Source organism: Neopsephotus bourkii, unplaced genomic scaffold (assembly GCF_033783945.1).
Source record: "Neopsephotus bourkii isolate Nb327-2 ecotype Australia unplaced genomic scaffold, CSIRO-AGI_Nbou_v1 NB_1656, whole genome shotgun sequence".
NCBI classification, from domain to species: Eukaryota; Metazoa; Chordata; class Aves; order Psittaciformes; family Psittacidae; genus Neopsephotus; species Neopsephotus bourkii.
Window position 1 is genome coordinate 764,639 of NW_026902130.1, and position 18,686 is coordinate 783,324.

Here is an 18,686-nt window from a genome sequence, read left to right on the forward strand (position 1 = left end):
TAGTAAGGATGGAGGCCACTTGAGCAGGAGAAACTGGGCAAAATCCTCCCTTGCATCACTCCAGGCAGGTGCCCTGCACTGGAAAAGGTGAATCTGCAGATTTCTTAGGCTGTTGCCAGATGGCTGCTAACTGTTCACATGTGACCAGGCAAGACTCATGGCTGTGTTTTTTGGAGGCGGTTTGCTAAGGCTTAGCAATACACAGCTTGTAGCCTCTCGTTATTATACAACTATACATCTAGGTCAAACCCAGCTAAGGATTCCTGGACACCCAACCCCTGCCCAATGCCTCTTACAAATGCCTAGCTTTCAAATTACAACTTCACCTATTTTAATAAAGCAGAGCACAAAGATAAGCACACATATATCCATTTGACCAGGAAATTATTTTGGAACAAATGTATCTTTGTCAAATTTCTCTAGGATCAGTTATATAAAAATAGGATGCTCTGTCTCCAAACAGAAATGTCCATACACAGCACTTCACATCCTAACAAGTGCCATCAGTACGGTTCCCATCTTCATAAAGCCACCATTTCATTTCTATAACTCGGACGGCACTGATAAAGGCACAGAGGAATAGCAAAAACCCCACACTCCTTTTAAATTGTCCTTTTTTAGTTTACTCACTGCATTTATGCTAACTGGTGTGCAGTTGTAAACAGGTACAGTTTTGGTTTTTCTGCTCTAGCTGAATGTGTTGTGGTGGTGCTTTTTTAAATGGCAATTCAATGTATTTTTCCCAGTTCTATACCTTTATTAGACTGTGCAGGCTTGTTCTCCCCTGCCTCTTAGCTGATTTAAGTAAGAAATTATGCAAGCCCAAAATACTTCATTCCTGACACTGTCAGTGAATAACAGGGCTGAAATACCACATTTCATCTTGTCGTCTGCTCTTCTAATGAATGAGTTATATGCTGGTGCAGGTTAGAAAGAACAGTTTAAACTCCAAACAGCCATCACGATTTTAAATATTTAATGATTAAAATGAATATTTCAGCACCAACAACCTCCCCAAAATAATTGAAATACATCATTTTTTCCATCAAGTAATTCGAAAGGAAGTAAAAAGGAAACGCAAGCCCACCAAAGCTACCTTTTCCACTGATTCCAGAAACTCCAAAATTGCTCCAGTCATGCTGCAGTCACTCGAAACATACTGAATGCGGTATTCTGTCTGGTAGCAAGGCATGCATTTGGGGACTTAACACATGTAGAAACGAGAAAAGCAGAACAGTTCAGCTGTCTGCGTAAGAAGATGCCTTTTTATCTTTAGAAAAACCCTACCCAAAACAACGGTGATGGAGAGAAGCTGCCTTCCGAAGACAAACACAAGGATGCTTTTTACTCATCAGAAAAATAAATCGCTCACAGAAATGAAACAGTGCTGGGAAACAGAATCAAAACAGGCAGTGGTAGATCTGTAGCTTTGATAAAACACTTTCTGCTGTGACTGGGGGAAAACCTCATTGCTCCCAGTAAGTTTTTGTTCTGCTTCTGATCTATTAGCAGCCTGAAAAGGACTTACATTATTATTATTAGTTGCATATACTGCTTGCAGTATAGATTTTAGATGGTTGTTAATTGCATAATGAACAAAACTGCCAGGGAACAGCTCCACAACCGCCAACAATCACCACCCAAATGCAAAAAAGATGACTTGCCATGCCTCCTGTAGCCTAAAACAGAAAAAAATCAGGGATAGGGAAGCCATACACAAGTACTGCAGGTTTTTTTTCTTAGGGATAATAGATAAACTGCAGCGTTCTTTGTAAGGATAATAGATAAATACTACTGTTATATTTTATTTCATATTTTAAAATCCAAATTAAACCAGATTATTTAATATTACTAGGGGAATATCCCTTTATCATGTAAGCAGATTGCTCTTAATAGAGAAAGTAACTTCACCCCTACCTTATCAAACTGAAAGATGAAAACTGAGGCAATACCACAAACAAACCCATGACAACTTGCCATAGGAACAGCACAAACTATGGGAGCCCTCCCGGCCACTTCATTAGTAGCTGTGCTCAGTTGCACTGCAATTTCGTTGTTTCACTCATTGCTGGGCAGGGGCCTATGAAATGTTCTTGTCTGCTCTGGGACTGCTCACTGATTCCATGTGGCCAGTGTTTTCCCTCAAGCAATAAATGTCCATCTTAGGCTCAAGAATTATCCACCCACCTACCTTTGGTTATTTCTAAACATGTAACTAAAGGACCACCTTCAAGTTCTAATGGGGAATGGGGATGTATTTTTAGACTGTGGTGACGATTGAAAGTCCTATCCAGTCACAAAGCCCTCAACTGCACTTTCAAGGTTGTTCCCATCACCAGTATCAAATGAAGCTTTCATTCAGAGCTTTGATGTGACCAAGACAGAGAGAGATCACAATTAAATCTCTAAATACTTAAAGAGCTTTCCTGAATTTTACATTTTGCTTACCTTAGCACTTGTAAAAGAAGAATTTTAACCTACAGTCTGTAGAAAACTATATGGAGGTAGCATACATTTATACATCTAAAATGAACCATTCTGTGATGCCAAACTGACCACATTGTAACATCACCCAGCACATACAGGAATGGGGTACACTGCCATCACAGAAGTACTGCTCTTGTTGATAGGGGGGGAAAATGTCCTATTCAAATGCTGTTCCCCAAGCAGGGCCTTCCACCCAATCCAGAGTAATTCAGCCTCAGTGTAAGAGGATGCCTTGTACTTCACCTGGTCCAGTTTAATACCTGGGGTCAACCCAAGGAGTAATGAGCTTCTTTCTGTCCCTCACTGTCCATGAACAGGATGGTGAGGACTAACTCTAGCCTGCACAGGTCACAAAGCATCCTTCCTTCTTTCATCTACCCTGCTGGTTATCTGCCTTGTCTTCCCTCAGCAAATCGCCATCAAGATCTGCTCATCAGAAGCAGAAAGAAAATGAAAGACATCAGCATTTTCATCTAAACTCAGCACAGCACTCAGGTGTCTGCAGACTGCTTAGTGAAGTCCACAAAATAAAGTACCCCTTGATCCATCTCGCTTTCCAGGCTGAAGGTACTGGTTTCATCAGTGTTACATTACGGTAGCACCAGAATCACTTTGCTGCAGAGCAGGAAACAAGCACGCTGTCTAAATTGCTTTTAAGAGCTTTCCAAACCTCTGACAGAATTCACACACCTTTCCTCCAACTGCAAGGCTTCTTAGAAACGCACTGCCAAAAATCATGCTCTTGTGGCTGCACTCGAAATTCTGACTTCCAGCCACTACTGCCAAGATGTGCAGTTAACTACTCTTTCCTTACAGGATTTCACTGCATTTGGTTGCCAAATGCTTGTCTATGGCCACCAGGTATAAGACAGCTCCTTTTCAAACACTACGTTAGCATTTTTTCCTCACTCAAGCATTCATTCCCTGGTGCTGCAAGTTTCCTGCCCATTAAGACCTGGTTTATCAAAGAATTTATTGAGTCTTTTTAAAAAAAAAAAAAAATCAAATACATTCTCATCCATTTCAGAGGTGCCTCAAAATCAAAGAGTTAATCAAACACACAGATTTCCTTCTCCCTACTAAATAAATACCTTACATGGATTACAGTGTCAGCTGTGGGTCACAAATTTCCAATTACAGTGCTAGTATACCATGTTCTGAACTTCCTTAAGCTAATACCATACTGCTGGACAGCAGTATGACTCACACACACCAAGCCTGTCTGAAACCTCCAAAAGCCTAAAGATGAACAAGGAAGAAGTACTAAGAAATCTGTTCGCAGTGGGAGAGCGCATCAGATGTTTCTTCACTTTCCTCTTTTCCCTTTTTTCTTTTCAGTCTCAAATTGCAGACATATGTTCAACCAAAGGATTTCTGCAGTTCAGTGCACGTTGGTTCTAATGCAAGAAAATGTTGGTTTCTTGCATTAGAAAATACCAACAGTATTTTCTATACAAACAGTGATAGTTTGGGCTTCTGGGCAATGCCTAGAGAATGGTAACTGTGGGTCAAAACACTGAAGGAACAGTAAATAGCAATTATTTATTACTCGGGCCTGATGGTTGCCATAGCTTCTGCAGATAACCTGGGGACCACTCAAAACTCTCCTGCAGCTCTGGCTCCCATGTTCTCCAGGCAGCCTGTCAAGCTGGTCTGCTGCATGAGCCTGCCTGTGCTCCTCTTCCCAAACGTAAAGGTGAATAATAGCTTAAACTACACAAAATTATTTTGTAGTGTAAATAATTGTGGGTTTTGTTGCTATGGCATTTTCAGAAAGCCAACAAAGACATAAGCCAGTCTTTGAAGGGAAGTACTGGTGAACTCCAAGGTAAAGTCCCAATAAGCCCAGTGCTCCAGAGAACTTGAGCTAGGAGAAACAGATTTCAGAAGCAGCAGCAGCCCTCGTAATCTGGGAAATTCAATCATCTTTCAACTACAGCCATACTCAACATGTGAAATACTGGAGAGGCACTAGAGTTTCTACTGATACTTGACACAAATAGGGCATACCATTGGCAGTAAAATTACCTTTGAAAACAAAGGGAAAGTAGCAAGTAATTTCCAGCCTAAAACCAGTTGCTTATATAATACCCGAGTACTTCCCAAATCAAAGTTCTGCTCTTACTTAAGATCTTACTGGATACACCAATGAGAACCAGCAAATAAAATCACACAGATAACTCACCCTGAGGTATTTTTGTATGATGCCAGTTAAACAATATCTTGGACAACTTTTAGTTTTACAAACTGGATTACAAACCAAACAGCAGAGATTTCTAAATAGAGACAAAAGAATCAGCATTTTAGAACGCTGACTAAAATCCCAAGACAAATCTTAAATGCTGCTTCTGAAGGAGGGCTTATATTCAAAGAAAATATATTTTATGTTCTTAAAAAAAAAAAATCAACGTTTCTTACTGGAGTTAAATATTTCATTGCATTCTATCTCTCTGTAATAACTGATTTTTACTTATCTCAGGAAAAGAAGGGCTGATGGAAGCTCTATCTTTGCTGCTGAGTAAGCAGTGCAGAAGTCAGGAGATGCTGTGCAGTCTTACTGCAACATTTCTTTCTCAGTCTCTCAAGTGCAGAGGCTGTCATCACCTGACCCTTTCGTGACTCACCCCCTGGAGCATCTTGAATCTTTGTGCTGGAAATTTCTCTTGTTTTGCTCATTTTGAGCTCTTTAACTTACGATATGAATCTTCTCTGCTGCTTGCACTGCCGTTACTTAGTACTGCATATTTTAGCTTGATTTTCTTCTTGCTGCAGATTTCCTTTATTGTACCAAACTACCTATTTTTTGACATGCCACCTGGTCTCAGCATCCACACAGGAAGTGTGGGTGCTTGGCCTTGTCCCCAGAGAGGAAAGTCGACCAACCGCGATAGTCTTGGTCATAACCACAGAATTAGAAGCCCCAGTCTCATGAGGTGCATCTGGGGAGATGGCTGGGAAAGACCAAGCACAGACAGAGCCAAATATAAAATTAATAGTTAACATCCTGAGACGGATCGATCCTATGCAGTCTCTATAATGCAGCTCAAAACAGGGGGGAAGAACAGGAAATAACTGCCATCAACAGAGCATGCTTATCAATCATTTCAATCAACTGTTCAAACAGTTGTATTTTGGGGTCTTTTAAGCTGACCGGGTTCATAACAGACCATTATAGGAGTACAGATGGATTAGATGCCCAGTCTCTCACACATGGCAATTCACTCTTCAGTCTCTCTTTCCCTGAGGAGTGCATCAGATGGCCCATCATTACTGTAAAACCTCACCTGTGTTGCATCTGTGTAGCTGCATCCATACATTGGACTAGTTTATGAGCTGGATCTATCAACAGTTAAATTAACCATTTAAGAATGTATTAACAGTGAACTTGATCAGGCAGCTTGCCTGTTCAACAGGCCTTGTTCTCTTGCTAAGCTTGCTTGGTGCCATTGAATGAAAACAGTATTTCTGAAGTAAATAGCGTTACTCATTGCTCAAGCAGACATTTCTGAGGCACAAACAACATTTGGCCAGAGGAACTTTTCATAAGGCTGACCAATAAGAAAGTCAGGCTGAAAATCAGTGATTTATTATCCATATCTGTGGACTGTCTACTTCTCATTTCTTTTATGCGTACTAAATGTTAAGGTGTGATTTTGGTTACTTTCACCCCAATTACGGACCCCACTGCTGCACCATGACTTCACAAGACTGGCATCAGCCCTTGGCCAACTCTAAGCATGGGAGGCAAATTTCTGGTACAGAAAACTCTTTTCAGAAAAGCAGCACTTGGGTTTGACTGCTCTACCATTACAGCCAAGTCACAGGAGTCCCTGGCCTACCTGGAACCAACACTGACTCAAGGTCATGCTGGAAGGGCAGCAAAGGTAGAAAACTTCATGTCTGCAAGACAAATATGGCCCACGGCTTGCTTTAACACTATCTAAACCCACATGGTAATTTTCCAACAGTTATTTTAAGTAGACCTCTAAGTGGTCCGAAGGACATTTTCTGCCTTCGGCAGGAGAAAAACTTCCCACTCACAAAGCAGGTGCTGCCTAAATGAACAGAATGCACAGATTTAAATTAATTTGAAACCTGGTCAGTTCAGACTGTATGTGAAAACAATGGTCTGAGATGAAACTGGTTTGTATTGTTTAATTAAGGCTTATCCCAGGTTCACTTGAATGCATGTACTTCACACCAAAAATGTTAGTACAATCCAATCTCAGAACAACTCACTTTATATAATCACACCTTTAGCTATACCAGTTGAAACCTACGCATTAGGTATGGGCATGTTCAAATCCTACAGGCAAATCCGCAGTAAATGTCTACCACATTGTTGATGGGACCTGCCAACCACCAAGGGATCTTCTCCATCTCTACCATTTTGCAGAATCACAATGATGCTGCGGGGACCACGACTTCTCAGTCCAGAGCTAACAGGATTCTCAGAACAAAACCACAATCAAGGCAACTCAACAAAACGAATAGCCTCGATGAGGCAGGAGCAGAAGGCACCACTTACCACACATCCTTCACAACTGGAAGCCTATAGAGGAAAGCCTCACTGCAGGTACCCAGATTAACTGGTCACTGCCAGTAACTTTTCTGCATTACTGATGCAACTCTGACACTATGGCCAGTGGAAATGGAAGTAGCTGCTACTGACGACATACTCTGCTTTATAGGCAAGTTTCAAATCCTGCAGCACTTTATATACAGGCAAGTGCTTTACCTACCTTGAAAATACTCTGTAAGGATAGTGACCCTTGATAAGGTCTGTTTTATTGATCTAGCAGAAAAACAGGAAGGGGAATGGTTGTCATCTAGCCTAAAAACAACACAACTTCTGCAACTCTAAGAGCCAGCTATTAACTGATTGCTGAAACCCAGAATTTCTTCTGCACAGAAGAGAGAATAAGGCTATCAAAGGAACGAAAGTTACCCAGTTTAGCTGAGCTTATGGGCAAAAGACAGCAATCTTTAGAGCTTATCTTTGCTAGAAATCCAGTGAATCATACACACCAAAGCCAATTACCATTTTCCACACTGCCAACAGACTTGTATTTCAGACAAGTCAGTTATCACCCAAGGTTAGATTGATAGAAGCTTCAGTCATCCTCAGGTGGTCAAAAGAATTCTGCAGTGTTCAGAAACACACTAGTACTTGTTGCTGTCATGGTCTAAGGGCATAGACAAGACAGTGTTGAAAGCAGAGATAGTGTCTTGTATGAGAGACTAGAAGTACACTTGAAAGTACCTCAGAGCCTGTTAAGCCTCAAAGCTATATTTTTTCAAGCAGCTGCGTTACTCTAATAAAAGATATTCAATGTGCAAAACTTGCCGTGGACAAAGAGTTCTGTGGTTCTGGAGAGTCTGGGGAATACGGAAGAATCACTTCTGAAAGAAAATTATTGCTTATACACATAAGCTATGGTAAAGCATATTAATATTTTTCAAACCTGATATTTTAATTCATAGCAAAGAGGAAGGCAAAATTTGTCTGTGGACTGAAGCCTTAAGACTATCTTTTTATTTTATTAAAGATAGTCCACAGTACTCCAAAAATGCTCTTTATAGTTATCTTGCATGAGTTACAAGGTTTGGTGCATGTGTTGAAGGCTACTTTTCCTGAGAAAGTCAAGATATTTTGTTTGCAAGCTGGCCTGAACTATTAACACCTATTTACCAGGGTTTGCACTAAACCCCTGTGATTCAGCTGTGAAAAGCTCACCAGAAAGACCTCAGCTGGGAGAGGATCTTGCATCCTTACTCTAAGATTTAGCCTTGGAGTACACCCCCAGTGTAGACACCCTTTTCCTGGCCAGCAGGTCAAACAGATCCTCCTTTCAAATATACCTATGATGAGAGAAATAGCAGACTTTTTATAACAGCAAATAGTGATAGGACAATGGGCAATAGCTTTAAACTGACAGAGGATAGATTCAGACTAGATATAGGGAGCAGTTCTTTACTGTGAGGGTGCTGAGGCACTGGCACAGGTTTCACAGAGAAGCTGTGGCTGCCCCATCCCCAGCAGTGTTCAAGGCCAGGTTGGAGGGGGCTTTGAGGAACCTCCCTCAAAGTGAAGTGTCCCTTCCCATGGCAGGGGGTTTAAAACTGGATGATCTTTAAGGTCCCTTCCAAGCCAAACCATTCTAGGATTCTATCCAACAACCAATCTTCACTATGACCTGACAGATATAACAAATCCACTGTAGTTATAAATTCTTGGGGGGCAAACCAACTGATTTTACAGCCATTAAACACCAGTGTCATTATTTCATATGTCTGAAGTCATGTGAGGGTATGTTTGAGCTACGTTCCTCCATGCCATGGGAGACAAGGCTATTACATTTAGCTGTTCTCAAAGCAAGCATGACTGCAATGACACTACATGCCAATGCAACTATTTATACATGCACATGCCTGGCACACCATAGGCTCTGGCATTATCAGAATGCTCTCCAGCACCCGAGACTCACAGCTATTTCCCTTCTCCCTGTAACCAACAGTCCCCTTACTACCTCACCTTTGTGTGCCTTATTAGCAGAAATTCATTTCTCCTGGGAAGAGGCATGCCACTCTTGGGAAAGCAAAGCCTTCCCCTCTGGGAACACAGCTGAAAACCAGCACCAAAGCTATGACTAATTTGAAACCACACATCACCACTGTGCAATTAAAATGATGAGGCTATTAGAAGGCACAAAGTTATAACCCGGTGACTATTGTTCTACACAGGAACAAGGTAGGTGAGTAGTTAAGGCTTCCCTGAGGGAAAGGAGGTGCAGGAACTTGAACCTGAAGGATGCGTTGCAGCACACACACAGTATATTACTCATTGTTAACTCCATAGTAAAACAGATGCCTTGCTACAGGAATAAAACATCCATTTTGCTCTGAAGAGTAGTTTACCTCTGAGTGAGTGTATCCTCCTAGACAAGTCTGGTAAAGAAAGGGAGAGGAAGAAGTAATTTTCTTAAGCCACAAATCCTTTAAATGCCAAGAACCAAGAACTCCTTCATACCACAAAAAGCAGACAAGGAAAGTAAACTGTGTTCTCTTTTTATGCACAAGAGCTACCAAAGAGAAGCTCCATAACAAAATCATTGGTGGTTTATTTGTTTTCAAACAAACGAAACTCATCAGTATGCATCCTGCTGAACAACTGACCAGCCACATGAAGATGCTGTAGCAATCAAGTCCTTCCCTCCTTTTGGGGCAGGCCCAGAGGGCGATGCAGGGTTGTAAAGGTTTTTGCAAGGTTTGTGTCTATTGATGAATTTGTCTGCCACACTGGGAGACATTTTGAGGTTAACTTGCATCGAGATGTCAATAAGACAATGTGCAATGCCGGTGTATGGACACCCTGAGCAATACCTGCACAGCGCCAGTCCCAGCACAGACCCTGTTTAACCTCAGGCTATCAGCAAAACAAGAGACAACAAGCAGAAAGGTAGGTTGCATGTTCCTTATGTGACTGTCCTGTAAGTACTGAAGGAGTGAGCGTAGTGAGGAGCAAATATAGGGTCAAGAGAGAGGCTGGCAGACAGCATGGGCTACTTACTCCTTTAGCACATGCTCTGTGGAGAACATGCACAACAAAGTCTAAAAGGAAACTGGTTTCTGGAACCAGAAGCCCTAAAGGCATTTAAGAATTCCATGAATAAATATCGTTAATTAAACCTCACAAACAGAAATACTATTTTGAAGTTCTCCAAGCTGAAAGAGGATCACTGGAGGAACATGGTGGGAAATACAACACTACCTGTGACTACATGACTAGATTATGTTCTGTTAAATCTCCCACTGAACCCCTTGCTCTGCAGAAATCTGGACAAGCAGGATTCAAATAGCTAAATGTAAGTGTTCAGTGTCTTTGTGGATGCTCACAAGGTGCCTTACTTAACCTTCAGCTGCTGCCCAAGAAGAGGGTGCACCAACTGTAGGTCAGTGTCAGGATGCCAGACTCATACAGATGTCTTGGATCCCCTCAGACAGCCCCCTTGAAAGAAAGTGGCCATCCACACCTGGGCAACTGGCCCATGCTGAAGCTGATGGATATGGCCCAGGTAGCACCTTGGCACCACATGCAGTGTGGTGGGATCACTCAGGACACCCTTCTCCATCTGCAGCATCTGCAGCATCTCCAGCATGAGTGCGGGTCTTTTTATTTTTGCTCCCCTGTACTTCAATGCCTATATACACACAAAACGTGAACATTCCTTTAACCGTATTAATTAATCAAAAGTTTTTCATTTGATTGATTTTGTTGGGGTTCCCCCCCCCACCAAGGTGGGGAAAAAGAATGCTTACAAATGGTGTTTCTAGTCTTAAGTACTGCATACAGATTTAGCAAGGAACATAACAAAGATCCAGAGCCAAATACGACACACCATACTTGTGCTTGTAGTTCTCTGCACTCATGTAGCAGGATTTGCTTCTCTAGCCCAAAAGCTATCCTGCCAAGAAGTCAGGAAATTCCTGTAGGACACACAGCCATGCTTTCCTCTTAGTGCTTTTAATATGAGAGGAAGAAAAAAAGAAGTTGCTGACTTATTTTTCTAATAAAAAGATGCAAAATGTTTAACAAGAAGAAAGAAAAAAAACCACAATAACTTAAATTAACCAGATCTCTTTACTTCTCTGCTTACAGAAGCCAAAAGTGTATGCATGCTATGTACCACATGCACGGAAATAAGATCCATGTGATTGACACACTGCAGAGATATGATACATCATCAGATTTGTCACCTGCCCTATCTTACCTACCTAATCCCAGGAAGTAAGGAACACCTCCAGGACATTTACTGAGCAAATGTTCACAATCTTTTTACTTTGGGATTCATTGTAGAGGTTTGTGTGTGTTTTGTGGTTTTGTTTTTTTTTTATTTTGTTCTAGTTGTTTGTAGTTTTTCATTGTTATTGTTTTGGTTTGTTTGCTTTAAATCAGCCTTCCAGAGAAGCATTTCCTTCTTTCACATGGAAAAATTACAAAACCATATGAAGAGAAGTTTATGGTAGCCCAAAATGATGGCAATTAAGAAAAGCATCAAGCAAAACTTGACTAAAATGGGGCTACAAGACAGATTCAGCCCTCTGTGGTCAGAGAGGCCCAACTTCTGTATTGATATTTTCTCCCACAGGATCAGAGGATCAGCAGAAGGGCAGGCAGAGGGGAACACCACAGTGAAGCAAGAGTATTTGGTACCAGGAGGTGCTGACCCTCAGGCCAACTGCAATGCTACTATATGGCATAGGCAATAAGCAGCCAGGGGAAGGAAGGAAGGAAGCAAGCATCAAGGAAACATGCTCTAGGGATGCTCAACTAGGAAAAGGATGCAGGAATCTTTAAAATTATGACTGCCACAACCCTTTCTGGGCAGAAAAGAGCTCTTCTGTAAGAGATCCATGTACAGCAGCAATTTAAGCCCTAAAAATGTCTGGGAATGTAGCCTTCACCCTTGTGATGTTCTGGTCCTCATCTGTTCACCTTGCACCAGTCACAGCAGTCCTGCCTAGATGGTGACACACTGCCAAGGGGTCACATCACATGTTTGCCAACTGCTGGCTTGATTTAATGCTACACCTCCTCTTATGCCTGAGAATTACTCAGTTTGACCCAAATCCCCAAGTGGTTTTTGCTTTGTATAGCATTTTGCTTGGGAGCGGAAATCCCACCTTAGAGTGTGGAACACAGCAGGGCAGTGGTCATGTCTGACCTGTACACTGTGTCCATGCCAAAAGCATCACAGTAGGGTGGACACGTGATGATCACAGAACTAGCTTAAGCAGGTACACCAGGGCTGTCTAAATGTGCTGCCTTGAAAATAGCCATTCTTCAGGAGTTAATGCAGGAAAGCATAGCTGAAAACTACTTTTAAGTGTACTGGAAGGTGAAAAAGAGAGGCCTTAAAGAGGAAAGGCAATGTTTACCCAGCTTACCCAGACAGTATTTCATGAAACACAGTAACGTGGTGAAATTATGCTACTCCAGCTTTCTGCTGGGTTATCCCCAACTGACCATACCATAAACATTCCTGACCGATTGTACCATTCAGAAAAACAACCCAACCCCCAAACCAACACATCGTTCAATAAATCGCTATCTTATCCAAATACAAAAACCTTTGCAGCAGATTCCATCACAAAACAGCTAATTCTAGGATAGAGTATCTGAAAGCTGGCAGCTGCTGTTCTGTAGTGGTACAGAAGCACAAATCCTTAATTCCAGAAGCTCAGCTGATAGGAGTTAACAGCAGCTAAACTACAGAGACATAAATGAAACAGGAACCACGACACCGATATAAATTATAATGAAATTTCCACTTGTATGAACACTTGGAGGTACTTTATCAAACAACTATTTCTGCCTATGTTCACAAATAGCATCTTGTTTTCTATCTATTTCATAAGTTCACTGGGACCACATACTGCCTTTTTGATTATACTTGCACTGCTCCTACCATGGGGCACAAGTAATGAGGCTTCCAGGTGCAACTGTCTTCTAATTACACTATAGCACTGGAGAGATTACGTTGTTAGTACCTTAGTAGTAATATTTTCAGAACATTTTTCTCCTTTAAAAAAATACTTAAGTATCATTATTTTGCAACTAAAATTTTAAATCATAATATCCTACATTAAAGGTAATACAGCATTTATATTAACACAAGCATTGCTTACCAATGCAAGATCTTTACACTCAAATGCATTAAAAGGTAATTACTTCTTGGATTCAATATAAAATACAATAAACAAGAGACTTCTTGGATTTCAAATCAAGCATAATAAATAACATCCTGGGCTGAAGTAGGCACAAATATTCTTTCCATCTTCTACACAAAGAAAACACTGGTATCTCCATTTTTCTAAAGGAAGTCCAGTTTTGTGGCATGCAATAAAGCTCTACCTTGCGTTACTTTTAGTTTCAGTTTTCCCTAGCACAAATAGGAAGACCGTCCTCTTGGCTTAAGCTATTTCCTGTCACTGTAAGCAGCAGAGTGGGCAATGAAAACTGAAGCTGCTTTTTCCCCTGGGCAACAGGTGATGTTGGCATGTGCCCAGATGGGAGTCTAAATGCACCCGAGTGGGCCAGACCCTGACCCTCAGTGCCTTGGCTCCGCACCTCTGCCTGCCTTTGCCTTTCACCACTGCTAGCAGAATTAAGCAATATTTACCTAAAATTGCCCAATCCTCAAAGGAGCTGTGAGAACGCCCAAGCCCATTGTGCTGATCTGATGGCGACTGCCTGTCTCTATGGGGCTGCTCCAGTAAGTGGGGGCAAAACAACAAGGAAACACAGGCGCTTAAAGGAAAAGCGCAGGCAGCTGCCCAAGTGCCTCCCTCGCTGCCTAACTCCAGTACACGGCCCAGGGAAAACCCAGCAACTCAGTCCCTGGAACTCCCTTTGGTTTATCTAGCTTCAGCTGTGTGCTCTGTTTGCATAGGCTTTCTTCATAGGTACCTAAATATGCTCAGGCTGCTTAACTTAAACAGCACACAGATTTTTTAAGTAACAGTAAGGCAGCCTCCTGACTAATGAAAATGTACAACAAATATGGTGTATTTAATATAAAATCCTGCCATTATATATGTTATATAATTATATATAACTATACACGGCAATATGCGTTGTAATATAATGTATATACACAATAACGATGTATTTATGTAACAATATAGTGTATATACACAGTATAATGAATATACATAATATGATGTATACCCGTGCAGAGCTTTTGCACATTCATAAAAAGAAGTAACTAAAGGCAATGGTCTCGCTTTATCAAAACAAAAACCTTTGGTTCAAAGCAAGATTAAGAACTATTTAAGTCAAAGTTTATGACTGCATGGCGTTAACGATTACCAAGAGCAGCCATTTACACAGCCGTGAACCAGAGCCGAGTCCTCTACGACTGATCAGGGAAATAAACACATTTTAAGAGCCCTGGGGGAACCAACCCCTACCGCAGCCGGCGGCTCTGAGATAGCTCTCACAGGCTGGACCCGGGCTTTCCAAGCCGCCGCCTAAACCACCGGTTATTTAAAGAGCCCAACCAGCGCCCACCGGCACCGGGAACCCGGAGGCTCCGCACCCACCCCGCCGCCGCTCGTAGCTGCGGACACGCGGACACACGCACACAGCCCGGGTGGTCCCGGCATTACCGGAGGATCTGGCAATCCCTGCCATGGGCACCGCGACCCCCGCCCGCCACCACGCTCCCACTCACCACCACCGCCGCCGCCGTGCACAGAACCAGCCCCGCCGCTCCCGCTGCTGCCCATAGGCCGGGAGGAGGCGGGGAGGAGGCGGTGCGTCAGCACTAGGGGGCGGGGCGAGGGAGCGGGGCCCCGCCCACCTCATCACCGGGAGCGCGTTGGTTCTGGGGCTGGAGCTGGAAGTGGGGAGGTGGTGCGGAAAGAGACGGATCGGGACGCGACCGGATCTGAATGGGGATCTGAATGCATCCGGGCCCGGATCTTCCCGCGTTGTGCCGAGTGGGTTCCCATGTGACTGTTTAATTTTGAAGTCCTGTGTTTCCCAGCTGTGTTCTGGTAACGCAGAGATGCCTTGCCTTCACCTCAAAAAACTTATATTCAGGAGCCTTTTAGTAAAGTGGGAGAAGGGGGGAAAAAAGAAAGAGAAGTTACAATTGATAAATCCAATTAATTAATTATTTTTAAAAGTGAACTAAATCTCTACCAAACAAAAAAAAAAGGTTTACAAATCCCATTAATTTAGGTTTTAAAGGTGAAGAAAATCAAATAGAAATTAAGTTGCTAAATTGAATTGTTTTTAAGGTGAATTAAATCGCTTTCAAAGAAGAAATTGAGATTGATAAATTAATTTTATATATATATGTGAACATAAGCTCTCTGAAGGTTTATTTCAGCTTTACTTATATAAGAAAATCCATGCATCAGTGATTTTGTTTCCTTGCTAGTTTGGTTTTGTTTGTTTTTTTTCTTTGTTTAGAAAACTGATGTTGCAAATTAAGTTCTGTTGCCAGCTGTGAATTTACATAAAGGAAATTCTTGTGCAATTTTGGTGAAGTTCTCATGCTATTTCCATCCACCTTTTTTTCACACCAGCAGCATTGGTTCCTAACTTGACGTCTGAGAATGCATTTGCATAGAGGTTTGCTGTGACCCCCTCTGGGGGTGCAGCTGTAGTGCTGGTATGAATGATGTGGCCGGCTGCTGGCGTTGGCTGGTCTGAGGGGACTTCTTTCTCTATGCTGAGAACTTGCCTTCCAATGCTGTGGTAAACTGATTGCACTTCAGGGAGTTATTCAGTCCGCATAAGGTATTTTCTCCATGTTTCAGCCAAAATACAGGGGGGGCTTCATTCCGTGACAGCGCTCTCTGAAGATTTCCACTGAAATAAATCATTAATCTGCTATCTTGACATCAATTTGACTTATTTCAGATTAAATCTGCTGCAGTTGCGATCATCCATTTACACGGACGGGTAGACTTAGAGTCCTGGTTCTGCTGCCACACATTTATAGCCCCTCAACTATTTCATGAGACTGGAACAAAGCTCTGCATCCAGAAAATGCTACAGGACTATCCAGATCCTGACTGCTTCATCACATTATGAGAATATTCAGATTAAATGGAGGAGTCTTAAATTTGCAAGGTACAATTCTTTGAACTAAAGGACTAGAATTAAAGAACAAACCCACATAGTGCATTATGGACACAAAATAAACAGAAACATGTTTTTAAGACTGCCTGTAGTTTCCTTTCTGTAGCTAAAGAGGGAAGGAGATCATGCAGCATTAGGCTGCAGTGGGATTCGTAGGCATTACTCTTAGGAAGCATCAATAAATAATGACAGGAGTTGTCAGTGACTTCAGTTCTAAAAGATGCTCGGTGCTTTCATGTTGCAGAAGGTGTAAGGCATAAGAAAAGAGTGAGAAGAAGAAAGTCTGCAAATATTTCCCCTTACTGGTTTTTGTTCTGTGCTGTAAAACAATTGTCTCTCAACCATCTTTTCACATCGTATTTGGCAAGTGATTTCTTTGTAGATTGGTTTCAATAAAGCGCGAAATTGACACATTTGCCAATGTCCTGCTAATAGTTTTTATCCTTTTTTCACATAGCTATAGCAATAAGCAGTTGAACATATTTAAATACTCCTACCTGCAAGCAGGGTGTTACCTCAAGCAGCTTGGATGGATGTTCTGATATCTAAAATTGCTGGAGGAATGAAACTCTTGTCTTTGGTTTGTCCATTTATGAAAGCATGGCTAAGGGAAGAGTTTTGGTTAGAACAGGCAAGTTGTCAGTACACGACATTTTAGTGCTGTGACTTTAGTGGCTTTGAGCTTTATTTTGCAAGCACTGTGCTCTCATGTTCAGTATCATCTGCTATGTTTGCAGTCCCAAAGGTGGCTGGCTTGGAAAAATAAAGTCTGCCCAAGCAGAATTGGGTCAAACTGGGGGAGAAAGAGGATTATTTGGATTTGCACGTAATATGAAAAAGACTGTTTATTTTGTTTCAATCTTTTTTCCCCCTGTAATTCCAGTTTTCTGTATTATATTAGATCTGGAGACAAACTAAAACGAAGGCCTCTGTGCTTCTAAATTGAAGAAGAAAACGAACAATTCATAATTAATAATAAAATCCCTACACCCATCTTTTTAACTGAAGCAGAAGCCAAATGCCTTATTAAAAACTTAAAACCACCAAAAAGAGCTATGATCCATTGCAACACACTCAAAATTGAAGGAAGTTGTCTGGCCAGACTGCAAGACTTCGTATGATGATCTTCAGTAAAAATAATCAAGGATGAAACTAACAGGAATGTTTTTAAAGAGGCTCATCCTTTGCATGTTAGATACAAGCAAAGGATGCAGGCTTTCTTTTCTCCCCTCTTTGTTGTTCCTCCCTTTATTTCTAAGTGATTTTTGTTCTGTTTAGTTTTATTTCTCTAAGTCAGGTTTAATAATGTAGTCACTATGTTTATTTGCACGGATCCACCAGGCTGACAAATTAAAATCAGCATCCAGGGCAAAAGCTAGAGTAAACAAAATACATAGTGTTCAAATTTGGTTTGATATTTTTGGCTATTTCAGAGAAGGTAAGGGTAGTGTAAAGCAGTGGTTGGCTGGAGAAGCCTCAGACGCTGGTTTTCTTTCTGCAGTTTCTCACTGTTTGTGTGCTGGTTTCTTGCGAAATACTGTCCTTGAAGGGGATTCCAGCTGTTTATTTCCATATCTTCCAGCTTCCCTTCCTATTTCTGGCCTTCTCTACTGGGACTGAAGGCACAAAGGCCAAGGAGCTGGCTGCCCTATTTTCCCTGCCTCCACTAGGGACTTCCTTGTCCCTCAGCTCTCTGTAGTCAAAGCAGATACAAGCATCTCTTTAACACAACTCAGGTTACCTAGGGTTTAATTTATCCTCTGAAAACACCCGTGCCTCCAATGTCCAGAAAGGCAGCAAAGGGCAGTTCTGTACTTCAAGAGAGAGGTGTCTAGGTCAGATCCACTGTAAAATGGTAGGTTTGGCTGTGAGCTGGCATTTGATTAGCACAGAAAACGTGCATGTCATATGAAGGCAGTGTATACATGGACTACTGCCTACCCCTCGCCATTGTCCTATTACGTTCATAAGAAGAGGTGGAATAAGAAGAGGCTTGTGATATTCTCGGTCCATATACATGGTTAGTAAATACCTTCCCTGTATTTCTCTTCTGTTTTTAATTTTGGTGCAAAGAAGCCTGTGATAAATCCGCATGTGCCATTTATTCCACACCTGAAAAAAGAACCACGGAACCATTAGGCATTCTTTGTAGGGAACCCTGCTTTAAGTACATATGTATGCCCAAATGAGCATCTGTTTCCTTTGGGAGATTACCCCACAGTTCTTACCACATTCCTGAGACTTCAGAACCTTTCCTCTTCTGCTGACAGTACCCTGAGCCTGAGGGGCAGATGGATCTGACCCAATGAGGTGACTTCTGCCATTGAGTTCAAGACAGTGTCTGTGCAATCATTTCCTAAGGTAACTTTTTGTTGTCCTTGGGCAGAAGGAAGTCTGAGTATCATTGGTGTGAACCAGGGTGGGGACAATAAAGAGGCTGGGAGGAATTAATGTCTTTGAAAGGCATTTGGATTTGTATGTTTTATCTGAGATGAGCATGGATGGGAGGGGCTGATCTGGTGGTGAATATTTTAAGAGATAC

General features: G+C 41.9%; 1 protein-coding gene across 4 annotated transcripts in view; it reads right to left on the minus strand.

Annotated features, from left to right (window-relative positions):
• Positions 1-14,743, minus strand: part of SNX10 (sorting nexin 10) — a 36,283-nt gene extending 21,540 nt beyond the window's left edge. Inside the window, exon 1 of one of the 4 annotated variants that reach the window (XM_061375092.1) lies at positions 14,720-14,743. The gene's annotated coding sequence lies outside the window, so the exon portion shown is untranslated. Of the gene's footprint in view, positions 1-8,224; positions 8,332-14,460; positions 14,555-14,719 lie in introns of those variants that run through there. The other 3 variants (XM_061375095.1, XM_061375093.1, XM_061375094.1) reach the window with 3 other exon arrangements.
• Between the last annotated feature and the right edge of the window lie 3,943 nt (positions 14,744-18,686).